The sequence below is a fragment of the Lingula anatina genome, chromosome 5, assembly GCF_051362555.1.
Source record: "Lingula anatina isolate TDL-2025a chromosome 5, LinAna3.0, whole genome shotgun sequence".
Lineage (NCBI taxonomy): Eukaryota > Metazoa > Brachiopoda > Lingulata > Lingulida > Lingulidae > Lingula > Lingula anatina.
The window spans coordinates 6980744-6994684 of NC_141771.1; the positions used below are offsets into that span (position 1 = coordinate 6980744).

Below are 13941 nucleotides of genomic sequence, written 5' to 3' on the forward strand. Positions count from 1 at the left end.
AGTTCTTGCACTTCTTGACCAACAGGAATTAGTGGCAGAAACTTTGATGCCCCTATTTCACACAGACCACGAATCCCACGAATCGCCAGGAATTGAAAATTTCAGGATTCGTGGTTGAATCGTAATCAGTTCTTAACAAATGCGTATATAATCGTAGTCAATTCTTGATCAATCGTGAATTCGTGGCAAAAATATTGAGCTGTTCAAAATTTTGGCCACGAACTCCCGCTTCCAAAAAAATCGCACTGAATTTCTGGACAATATTCGTGCGATTACAGCCAAATCCCACAAATATTCGTAACACTATCGCACCTGTATCGTAACTGAATCGCAGAGCGTGTCGAATTAGACCAGAAAATTGGCAAAATCTCACGAATCCTGAAATTTGTCAATTCCTGGCGATTCGTGGGATTCGTCGTCTGTGTGAAATAGGGGCATTAGGCTCAGAAAGCATCTGGCGAGGACACCGTACGGTGAAATCGCATACCATTTTCTTTTGACATCGTAAGTAACCTCGGGCTACGGCAAGAACCGGTATATGTATGTTTACATTACACTGTACGTACGGGTGCTGTGCTTTTTCTCCAATATATCCGTGAGGTCTACAAACATTGTAGACACCTCGATCATGTAAAGAGATGCATAACAAGTATGCGTGCACCACATGGACACGTGAAGGCAAATATAACCCAGGCTTTAGGGGCCGAATAACGGATTAAATACCAGGTCTGGCATTGAAATATATTGTAGCTTACACGTATGTTCGCTTTTACCTGTCTGCCCCCCCCCCCCCCCCCCACCCCCCCAGGGAGGATATAGGACATCTGCAATCATTTTGAAGCTGAGTTAAAAAACCAAAATAGATCATTCGATTAGACTTATTCGTTCCCCTCTGCTATAAAAAAAAAACAAAAACAAAAACAAAAAAAAACAAGGTCCTCTCACCCAAAGTTCGATCGATATCACGTGATATTTAAATGAACTGAAGTTGGGAAATTCCGGTTAATATTTCTGTACCTGCACTTTACAGTATATTGCTATGTTTGGAATTTCCGTGTCTGCCGCTTACTTTCAGTGTTGCAGTCGTAGCATAAAATAAAGTCGTTGGATATTTTACTTTTATTTCGGAGAAATACACGAAAACATGTCGGTTGATGAGAGACAATATACCTGCTAAAGTTCTGGTCAGTCAAAGTCAAACTGCTAACATTGAATTTTCACTAATCCACATTTCCCAGTCAGTTACGTCTACAGCTCTAAGCTGAAGCTGGGTTATACGGTTGATTAACGTTTTTTCATTTAAACAAATTTGCGCGAATTCACAAATCGCAAAGATAAATACACGCGTATGTTAGATTAACAAGGTGGACTGTTTGCTAGTAAATTTATCTCTAAAAAATAAGCACTTGGTGGCTTCTTGATATCTTCTGAGCAGTCGCCAGTGTGTATGCTAATGACGTTATGATTTTATAGATTAATATTCAATTTAGTAGCCTGTTGGATCATTTAAGTATAACGAAAACAGCGAAGTCATACTTACAAAATGAACCAGCGGTGATTTTTTTTTTTTTTTTTTTGGGGGGGGGGGGGGGGGGGCTGAGCCCCCCCTCGATTTCTGAAAAAAAATCACAACAAGGTCCCCTCTTGAAATTAGAATTTTGACTAGCTGAATCATAGTTCTTAACAGTAGCAAATGGCACCGTTCACTTTCTAAAATACCATATTTTTCGGGACTTTTAAGCTGAAGGGCCCCAAACCCCCACCCTGAGCTTCAGAGATAACTTGACACTAACCTCTTCACTATAGCCTATCTTCATCGTGTCAAGTTACCTCTGACGAAATAGTTTGACCTAGTTTATATAAGCCAATCAAATCCAAGTTTCAAAATTTTTCACCAAAGTTTGGTGAAAACGCTGATTGGTTGACCGTCAATCGGTAATCCTCGGCTGATTCCGCAAGCTCCATACTAACAACAAAGTTATTGTCGAGTGCGGAGACATCCGAGTAGTTCCGAGTGCATAACCGTGCACAAAGAAAGCATGGCGTCTCCTAAGAGTGACTATGTAAAATAATGTGTTAAGTTATCTCTTGATTCTTTGCAAAATATGAGTATATCGGAATTGAAACCAGAGCAGTTTGAGGCCCTGCATCATTATCTACTGAGGGATGATGTATTTTGCGTGTTGCCCACAGGTTACGGCAAGTAACCAGCCTTATCTTTGATTGGTCCGGATTTGAATAAAGCGCGCTTTGACTCGTTCGCGTTCATTGGCTAGATCGTTCAATGAGTCATTGAGTGCGGACTTTAAATTTGATTGGCGGGCGGCGGGGGCAATCGAATGTGGTCAGAGGTAACTTGACACGGTGAAGATAGGCTATAGTGAAGAGGTTAGTGTCAAGTTATCTCTGAAGCTCAGGGTGCAAACCCCGCACGCCTAGTGCCTTTTTTATCCGCGGACCCTTCCCCCTTCAAAAAATCCTGGATCCGCCCCCGTGAACTGATTATGTACAAAGGAAGTTACCATTGTACACCTTAACACCGAATCAATACGCATTTGTTCTTCGCTTTTTAGACTGCATTTAGACCGATACCTGTGCCAATACTTTTCATTAAGCCGGAAGCTACCTGGGGCCCGTTTCACGAAGCAATCGATCGTTAGTTAGAATAACTATCTACTAAACTACCTCGCTAATGAGAAAACTTAGCGATTGTCGAGAGGTGTTTCACGAAGCAGTCATTAACTCATCACTTAGTTCAGTCTGAAGTTCGGTCGTTAGTTCTCTTGTTACTTAACATTGTCTCGAAACATGCAGTCTACCGGAAGTGTAACTCTTGCGTTAAATTGTCACGAAAGCACTAACTCTCCAATTTTTGGCGGCTGGAAATCCATAAGAACGTCTGGTTTGAGGTCGTCGTAAAGGATCTCCACCACCTTTTCTGCCGCTCTCCTTGTCACAGCCAGGCGCAACCTCTCGTAAATTGCATCATCATGTGTATATTCTAATATCATCTGCCTCTGATGAAACCGTCGTAGTCTACGTTGCCGTCTGGCGGTACGTAGGCCTACAGGAAGAAAGGCAGCCGTCATATTGTATACAAAGACAAACTAGGACAACGATAACTAAACTTAAGTTGGGGAATTCCCTTTCTCTGCACATGAGATCATACAATTGACGCTGGGAATTTCCCTACGTAATTGTGTCGTAATTTTATTTGTGCGGTTAGAACATAAAATGAAATTTTATTTCTCTAAAATACGCAAAATATGCTGAGACTGACTGTTAAGGTTAATATCGACAGAGATCCTAGAAGAAGAATCCGGTATGATCTAATCGCCTCATTTAAAAAGTGGAGAGAGAAGTACGGTAATGCCGTCAAGTTTGACATATACGACAGATTCTTGCAAGGTGATTCTTTCTCACCAGGACACTGTGATATACAAGTATTTGTGGTACATGATTCCTCTTTTGCGGTATCTGAACCAGTGTGGTATGGGAACAAAACAGGTACTATTTCTTGATTTCAACACATATTTTATATGGATTAAGATATATTTTATATATCCTAATTTGTATTAAGTGTGTAATCATGAGAAAACCAACACAAAGTGAGAAAATGCTGCAAGTTGGGGGGGGGGGGGTCAACTATATTTGGAGTGTTTGAACATTTAGGTATATGGAGGACACCTGTGGCTCTAATATTTCCTTAAGCAAATCCCCACCAAATGAGATATGACCAGAGGCATTTTTTTTTGGGGGGGGGGGGGGTAATCAACCGAAAATTTAGTCAAAAAATTGAGAATTGGGTAATTTTGATTTGCCTTACAAATTATACGAGTGTCTCCCAATAATTAAGTTTGATTGTATATTTTAGCCCAATTATAAGGAATTAAAATGATATACAACCAAACGTTTTTCTCATGGCTACGAATCACATGCTTCGAAAACTCCATTCTATTTTTGTCCATATCATCATCTTGACGGGTCTTCGGGGTATAAGTGTGATCAGGACTAACAGATAACTCATTAATCTTTTTATATATCAAATGAAAACTTGCTGTTGTTTTACAGCTTGTCTGATATAATAGATAGAACATTACCTAATTTCTTATTCTGTATATTACTGGTACATGTATGTGCGGACATACTCTGTCTATCACTCGACTTAAGCTATCTATTTCAAATCAACAAATGGTCTGAAACGCTTTTAGTTGTGCTATTTATTCTCATTGAACCTATTATAACTTTATTTCTGGTTAAAACACGCATCTAACACATTTAAAGTCATGCGAATGTTATGTACTAATACAGTCTCTAATGTTCAGTAGTCTCTTACCCTCTCTAGTTTCACCTTAAACAGTCTCTAATTTATAGTCTTTCTAATCTTGTTTCTTATCCAGGAGGACATGAAAATCAAATGCATATTCGACAGTTCATGCTAGCTTGCATGCCCAGAAACTGACAAGAGCTTCAAAAATGTCACCGAAAAGTCCAACGTTTATATAAAGCTGTTACTGGAAAACACTGAATAATGCAATGCTCTCCTGCATAGTCACAGTGACTAACATAGGTTAAACAACACAAAATATATGTTAGTCTCTTAATGCATATTTACTCCTCAATCAGTCTTTTGGGTGGTGTTATATCATTCTACCACTTCTTGTAGTTTTCGCACAGCCCTAATTGTCTTGTTTAAAGCCCCTGAATTTGAACATAAATTGCTCACTGGTGGTAAGGTGTGATAATCTGATATTTTCCTAATTGTCTTGTTTAAAGCCCTTGAATTTGAACATAAATTGCTCACTGGTGGTAAGGTGTGATAATCTGTTATTTCCTAATTGTCTTGTTTAAAGCCCCTGAATTTGAACAATATAAATTGCCCACTGGTGGTAAGCTGTGATAATCTGGTATTTTCAGACGGCGTCTCCTCTTTCTGCGAGGTTCACTGGCATCATCACATCCCACATTGTATGATCTTGGTGCAGTTTCCTTGTTTTAGTCCCTGGTTTGCTAAACTCTGTCTTATCTTACAGCATGATTCTGTATCCCGGCTGAAGTGCTGAAAGTGGTTTAGCTGTTTTGTCAAATGAATTTTTCTGCTGTAATCGTCGCTCTGAGAGTCGGGATGTGATCATCTCAGAATCCAGTATCGTCTGCTGAAGGAGTGATTCACTCATAGGAGCGCCGTGCAACCATGCGCTGTGCTGCTGATCGAAATACTGAATCTCTTGGTTTATTCCTGCTGTTGAGTGAGCTTAGGCATAGCTATAGGCCACTGCCTTTATGTGCACTTTTCTCCAGTAGGGCTTTGGCGGCTTGAATTGCTCTCTAAGCTAATTCATTGCTGAAGGAAAAATCTGGTGTGCTTGTTACTTGATTACATTTCCGAACACTTGTGAATTCCTTGAGTACCTTAAACCCAATTTACACTGGACAGCGTCCTTTCCGCGCCCTTTGTGCGACCATGACAGTGATATCGCTGTGGCCGCTTTGCTTGCGGAAAGAATGCTGCAGTTGCTGGCATGTACTAGTAAAGTACTATTATGTTTTACTTCTAAACGGGGCTGTACAACGGATGCATAAAGAACGTCGTTAAGTGTATGGGGGGGGGGGGGTAGAATTAAACTATGGACCATCTAAAATCACAATAAGAACCTTCTCAAGGTGTTACCAAACTTGGGAAACAGGGCATTTGATGGCTTTGTGAACGCACTGATAGAAAGTGGTCAAGTGCACGTTGCCAAAACATTAAGAGGTGAGTTATATCCTTTCACTTTTAATGCTTCATTTCTTTTTTTTTTTTTCAATTTTTAATGGTTAAATATGATTTACAGAATAGGTTAAAGAATGTTAAAAGGTACATAACGACCTTAAGTAGTCCAAAAAAGACCCCCCCCCCCCCCATTTCTACAGCCTCTTCACGAACGGCCCCGTTGTTTGTTTTCATTGTTTATGTAATAATTCAAGTCCAATATCAATTTGAAAGAGTTAAATTATTGTCTGGATGAAAAGAAACCTATACTGAATATCCATCTTCTATATTTATTCTTTAGAAGCCGAGTCAATGGACCTCCCTGTCCTTAGCAGCTTGGGTATGGTGAGTGAAACTTTGACCAAAGAATTACCTGGAGAAACGGCTATCAAAGGGATTGGGAAAGCAGGTACGTTTATATGTTTATTTTAATTTTCATAAATAATTTAGAAATGGTATGATTCCTATACTTAACATGTAAGTGTAGTTCGAAAACGTTTTGTGCCAAGAAGTTTCTGCTAGTTTCGTCAATTATTTTCTGGGTTTGTCTTTTAAAAGCATGGCAGCCTTAATTTCACCAAGAAACGACTATGGAAATATTTTATTTCTTAACGATTTGTGAAATCATGGGCTTACACCTATCCAAACTATAATTAGAGGAGCTACTTTTTAAATAAAGGAAAATCGTGTGCACTTTCTTGTGTAACATTTGTTTCGACTTGATATAAAAAAATATAATTTTCATAGACGCCGCCTCCTGTGATGTGCAAGCCATGAGCACCAAAAGCGATGATCAACAGATATCTGAAATACTGCAATTAGTAAAGGGAATCCACAAGAATACCAGCTTGCTTGCTAAAGCTGTAGATCCAGAGAGGATGGCATCCCTCAGGAAAACATCAAGCAACGAGGAGTCTTAAGATGATATCTTTGAGGAGACAAGAAACTCATAAAGTGTCTACCCAAAATTTAATGTGTGTCCTTTAAATACATGAATACTTTATCCAATTCATTTGTGTGTGTACATATATGTGTGTGTCTGTGTGTGTTACAATTTAGCAGATTCAGATTCTCGCAAATTGTCAATCTGCCTAAATAAGTGCCTAGACCATCTACAATCTGCTTAGACAATTAAGAGCCTAGACAATCTGCAATATGCCTAGACAAGCACAGTAGGTTAGATAATGTGAAAATATTTATCTTAATTTTATAATCATTCGTAATTATCTTTTTGGATATTTTATGTTACCTAATTATTGTGCATTGAACCCCATTTAATGGGGCATATTTGTTATACCATACATGTACTCTCACAAGATACACGTACCTCCGATGGATAAATTAAGATAATCTATCAATCTGAATTAAACTACTTAACCATCTGAGAAAAAAAGAAAGAAAAAAAAAACGCAGTAAGTGCAACGGAGATTTATTAAACGGTTCGTTTCCAGAAAACACAAAATGCTATTTCTTCATATCTAAAAAGCAATGCCATATTCATTGTTTATCAAGTTTTCATTACTGAGGGAGAGGTGTTTCCTGGTATAGAAGGGTTCCACAGGGGATGTCCAGAGGGAATTTTCCCAGTGAATTGCCCTAAAAATTCAAATAGAAACTCCAAAAGATGACCTCGTTCAACACATGTTCGCACTTATTTTGACATCTGAAATTGACCACCAATTTAATAATGTGGTAGAAAAATACTAACATAACAATTTAACGTGTTAATTTTTAGCTATTATCAGACAAAAACATCAATTAATGTGGCCAATTCCTTAGCTGCTGCTGCATGTATTATAAAATCCACTGCCAGCAAATGTATGTTCGATACCATGTGATATTTACCCAAACAACAGTTGGAAAATGTCCCTCACTAAGAGCAACACGCTTTGGTATTAGTGCATTGACTCGGATTGGCATTTTAAGTGTTCTTGCACGTGTTTCATTCTTCCTGGTTTGTGTGACTTGTATGACGTGCAGATACATGTATTGTTGTACACTTTTTAAAACTTACAAGCTAAGATTATGAATCAATATTAATTTATATATATATATATATATATATATATATATATATATATATATATATATATATATATATGACCGACGTTCTGAAGTTAGTGAACGTGACACAAGTACAATATGTCCAAAAACTGATGAGTACGTTCACTGGGCGCTTGGTCTCTAGTATCGAAACAAGTACACAAAGATTAACTCTAAATTAGCTGCCCTTCCAGAATTAAATAACTGGCAGATCAGGTAAAGGGTGTTTATGTCATTCAGTGCGAGAAAAAAGACCATCAGTCAAAATGGCTGGAGGAACTTGAGGACAAATGTGCAAAAATCGGAGAATCCCCCGGTGAAGTCAAAGCGATAAAGAAAACGTTAATAAGGATAAACAAACTGAAAATGATGATGTCTGTCAGGCATGCCTGAAAAGAGAACATGAACCCGAAGAATATCGGGAAGAACCAGGAAATTCTGGAGTAGAATACAAAGCGAAAGACGAAGTTATTAGAAAACTGAAGGAAAAAGAGGAAAAAATACATCAATTTTGGGTAAACTCTCAGTTATGAAGAACTATTAAATTTAAGAAGAGGAATGAAAAATTGAGAAAATCGCCGAGAAAAACAATTATAATGTAAAAATCATCTGTCGTTCAAAAGAACAAGTACAAAAAAGCAGTGCAGAACTTGAAAAGAGAGAAACGCATGAAGCACAAATTCGTGAACAGCTATCAGTAAAAGAGAAGATGTATGGCGGAGAGAAACAAAGAACTACAAGATATGACCAACAATCTTGATAAAAAAGTACAAATACTTGACAGTCTTCAAGAGCATGCAAACACTAGAAAAACAAAAAAAAACTGTCAGTTAGAAAAAAATGTGTACGAAATGACAGGTACGATCTGGCGGTCAAAAACAAACAGTGTAATGAACTATCTGACAAATATTGGATGCTTTAGCCTCCCTAGCCGCATGGAATCAACGGTGGAAGGACATGGAAACCAGGCTTAAAAAAGATGATAAGGTAAGTACATGTACATTGTATATGCACGCCATGCTATTGTATTTACACTCAATGTGTGTATACAAAGACGATTACCGTTTGTTTCAAGCTATGCGCCCGCACCTTAGGGATAATTCCCACAGATATTTGGATCTATTTTTCTCCCTGGGAGTCTCTCCAAATTGCTGTCAAACTAAGCTGTTGGGGGGGGGGGGGTAATTATCTTTACCCTCTATTTTATTTGGTAGGCGTGGCAGACATTTAAGCCGATTAGTTGACAGCAATTTAGTGAGGCTCCCCAGGGAGTTAAATCGATCCAGATGGAAGGATCTAAGCATGGGAACCCAGTCTTAGACCAGCCAGTCCCCAAACCCTAATTTGGACACCACCTAGGGGAAGGCTAAGGCTGGGTTCCCATCCCTAGATCGATCTGGATCGGTCCATATCCATGGGGTCTCTCGCTAAATTGCTTTCAGCTCAAGTGAATTAGACGTCTGGGACGCCTACTAAAGATACTAGTTAAGTATCCCCTATCAGCTTCAGTAAGCGTGATAGACATCTAAGCTGCCCAAGTTAATTGCAATTAAGCGAGAATCCCCTTTGATATAGTTCGATCTAAATTAGTTAGTACGATAGGGTCTAGGAATGGTCTCTAACAGAGGCTAATCTGGCACCATCATGAATGATACTGGTTAGCAAACTAAACAGATCCTTTCAATAATGAGAGAGAAACAATCCTATGCTAAACATGTTGCTGCTGCTGCTGCTCCCATCCCCCCAATAGCGAAGGATGATGAGTATGATAAAGATGAACATGGTGTATTTGACGTTTAAACTGTGTAATTTGTATAATGTTTATGTTCTTCATCAAACCTTACTTGTCTTTTAATAGTCTCTCTCTCTCTCTCTCTCTCCGAATAAATATGCTGAATGAGCAGAACACGGAGAAATTGCTAAAACGAAAGAGGTACGTGACTAAAACGGTCGTCGACCAAATTTGGCAAGGACAAAAAAATGAGGTCCTTTCTTCCATTGAAAAAATGGGGGATCGCGTGATAGGGTGTCTGGCGTCAAAATGTCGGGATCTGGCCTGTTATTTTCACGACAAGAAAGCGGAAAAGAATCTCCTTTCGATGAGAATGCCGAGTTAAAAAATATTTGCTCTTTATTATCAAAATGTCTAGATAAGTTTGATAATACTTAATAGGGGACAAAACAACATTACAATGAAGTCAATATTCTCAGACTTGTGTTAAATTTTAATTGACATTATATAAAATTAGACAATATAATACTCCTAAAATATATAATCTGTATTTCAGGTTACTCATGGCGTGAACTGGGCAGAGCACTTGAGATAAGCACGCGTTGCCTTGACGACAATAGAGAGCTTTCGCACCTGCACGTTTAGGCGAACGACTACGTTTAGGTCATCATAATTTGCTGTCTAGTGACGTGTACACATACGGTTAGAGAGAACATTATCCGCAGCTAGATTGCTACCCGTCAATGAAAAACGGTTTGACAAATCAGCATAATTTCATGAAATCAAGCCTTTCAAAGTTGACCGTTTCTATACTAAAATCGCATTGGACATTTTATTTTTGCAGTATATGTGAAACATTTTGTCTCTGTTATTTGTGTCTATGTTTTTGTTACTATTGAAATATAGGTTATACCCGTAAAAAAGGCATTTTCCACTGACCACAAGGTAGTCAGAACTGGCCTTCCGCACGCGTGACGGATTGTATTATAAGACTGTTAGGTCATCATCTTGTGAGCAGTTTTTACGAGTACACATGCCTTTATAAGTGGTCTATAGACTAGCCGTCTGCACTTGACGCGTAACAAGCAGGATATCCGTCAGGTAAGTGCCGTTTAGTAAGACACTACTAGTAGCTCGATTTTCTCCATAGTTGATAGGAGACATATATCCTAGACTTTTAATGCAAATTTTATGAAGCCTTGTTTCGAAAGTCACACGGCGTCCTATTTTGTGTATTTGAATGAATCTGTACTCTGAAATTTTGGGATGAGAAGCATTGATTAATATTAATTATATTAGTAACAAAACTGACTCTGCATTAATTGGTGACACTGTTTTTTTTAGCTTAAAATTGCGACAACATGCCGCCAACTAAGAAGCGCCGAACTGAATCATCAGCAGATTACGTCAGTTACCTGAAAGACAAGTCGGCCTTCGAGAAAGAACGCTTTGAATTAGAAAACAAAGAGCGAGAAAATAAAATTGAAAAAGACAAACACATGATGGAGATGGTTATATATATATGTCTTTGGTTAAAAAGAAAAACTGAATTGACATACTAGGCTCTTGCTGCCTACAACATACACATGGGATGAATCTATGTTAAAACAGTAGTTTTTTCTTCAAGATTTCATTTAAATAAAGTTTGTTGCTGTATGAATTTTAGATTTTACTCTTTAATTTTTCATACGCACAATTTACACGTGTACAGTTCATGCTAAATAGTTCTCCAAGGTGGGAGGATCTAGTTGAAAGTACCGACTGGTCTGATTGCCATACACACAGGTATGGCAGTTGACCAGAAGACCACCTACCAAGTAGTACTTAGCTACAGGAGACAACAGAACTTTTAAATTCTTTCGAAAGTCCAGGAAGGCAAAGTTTCGCAATAAGTTTCCGAACTCCCACTCGACGCATTCCCGGACAGATGACATTCTCCTATTGAATTCTTCTTCTTCGGCACTCAAATTTGCTCCTCTGAAGGGACTCAACAGGTACCTTCTAATGGGGTAAGCCGGATCTCCATAAATTGCGTATGGAAGACCATTCCTATCAGTAAGCTCTCTAGCTTCCATTTGTTCCATCAATCCACTCGAACGAAGCAGAGCACAGTCATGTCTTCGCCCTTCTAGAGGACCATAAAGATGCGTAATCAACCCGCTAGGTATCACTACTGATTGAAATTTCAATGCGTGGATGCGCTTGTGTCCATTGTAACATACACGTTGATGGCGTGTTGGCCTGCTTATAGGACGAACCGTGCCATCCACAAAACCTATGCAGTTCTGCAGCGGCGCACCCTTCTCATGTATTTTATCAGCATAAATTTGAAGTTTTGCAGGACCCAACCACGGATTATCCAGTGTATCCAAACGATGATGATGACTGTCATAGAGTAGACCAACAGTGTGATTGATGATCACGGATAAGGTCGTTGCAGGTCGACCAAAAAATCTTTCCAAATCACTCAGTCGATTTGGGTACGAAAATCTCCTTAAAACCATACATAAGGCATCAAGTCCGCTGCACCTGCATCTGTTACTTACAGTTATCATGTCAGGAAGTCCTAATAACGTTACCAAGCGATATACATCTTCCTTTTCAAAGCGAAAGTTGTTCAAACACTGATCGTTAGTAAGGGTACCCAAATTAAAACTTGGCCATTCAGGGTCATAGGTTATCAGCCTTTTCTGAGGTCTATCGCGAAGGAGAGCGTATATCAACTCCTCATCATCGCCTTGAACTGCCATTTGAAGGAGGTCCATGCTGAGGTGTGTGTAGTTTTAATAACAGATAGACCCCGAGTCAGCGAGGGTATGTGACATCCACGAGTGCGTAGCACGAGTGGATGTCACATAACCCCCGCTGACGAGGGGTCTATCTTATTTAGACCACGGTCCATGAACGGGTTATAACGCATTCATGCGAGACGTGCGGTTATGCGAGTTACACCACGTCCGAGTCTTTTGTTCTTCACTTACACCGTGGTCTAAAGTGTGTTTACCCCTTTAATGTTTATCATGCCTATTCGTTCATCACCCGCGTGCAGCAAAAATTACCTAACCTGTCCAGTGGCGTATGACCTCATTTAACGTCTCTGCTTACAGCACGGGGAACATGTATCAGCCTACTATACAATTCGACTATCCGTAAAGGCTAACCGGGTCTTTCTGCGAAATCACGAAAAAATAAACGTTGGTCACTTTATGGTTACGGATAGCTAAATGTAGTCGGTCGCTTAAACGTACAGTTGCGAAAGCTCTCTATTAGAGAGCTTTCGCACCTGCACGTTTAGGCGAACGACTACGTTTAGGTCATCATAATTTGCTGTCTAGTGACGTGTACACATACGGTTAGAGAGAACATTATCCGCAGCTAGATTGCTACCCGTCAATGAAAAACGGTTTGACAAATCAGCATAATTTCATGAAATCAAGCCTTTCAAAGTTGACCGTTTCTATACTAAAATCGCATTGGACATTTTATTTTTGCAGTATATGTGAAACATTTTGTCTCTGTTATTTGTGTCTATGTTTTTGTTACTATTGAAATATAGGTTATACCCGTAAAAAAGGCATTTTCCACTGACCACAAGGTAGTCAGAACTGGCCTTCCGCACGCGTGACGGATTGTATTATAAGACTGTTAGGTCATCATCTTGTGAGCAGTTTTTACGAGTACACATGCCTTTATAAGTGGTCTATAGACTAGCCGTCTGCACTTGACGCGTAACAAGCAGGATATCCGTCAGGTAAGTGCCGTTTAGTAAGACACTACTAGTAGCTCGATTTTCTCCATAGTTGATAGGAGACATATATCCTAGACTTTTAATGCAAATTTTATGAAGCCTTGTTTCGAAAGTCACACGGCGTCCTATTTTGTGTATTTGAATGAATCTGTACTCTGAAATTTTGGGATGAGAAGCATTGATTAATATTAATTATATTAGTAACAAAACTGACTCTGCATTAATTGGTGACACTGTTTTTTTTAGCTTAAAATTGCGACAACATGCCGCCAACTAAGAAGCGCCGAACTGAATCATCAGCAGATTACGTCAGTTACCTGAAAGACAAGTCGGCCTTCGAGAAAGAACGCTTTGAATTAGAAAACAAAGAGCGAGAAAATAAAATTGAAAAAGACAAACACATGATGGAGATGGTTATATATATATGTCTTTGGTTAAAAAGAAAAACTGAATTGACATACTAGGCTCTTGCTGCCTACAACATACACATGGGATGAATCTATGTTAAAACAGTAGTTTTTTCTTCAAGATTTCATTTAAATAAAGTTTGTTGCTGTATGAATTTTAGATTTTACTCTTTAATTTTTCATACGCACAATTTACACGTGTACAGTTCATGCTAAATAGTTCTCCAAGGTGGGAGGATCTAGTTGAAAGTACCGACTG

At 38.9% G+C, this 13941-nt stretch overlaps 1 long non-coding RNA gene across 1 annotated transcript; it reads left to right on the forward strand.

Moving 5' to 3' along the window:
• The first annotated feature begins 5632 nt into the window (after nucleotides 1-5632).
• On the forward strand, nucleotides 5633-7798 carry LOC147761561 (uncharacterized). Its single transcript, XR_015334872.1, has 3 exons — nucleotides 5633-5755; nucleotides 6054-6161; nucleotides 6500-7798. It is a non-coding gene; the product is annotated as an uncharacterized LOC147761561 (long non-coding RNA).
• The last annotated feature ends 6143 nt before the right edge of the window (nucleotides 7799-13941 follow it).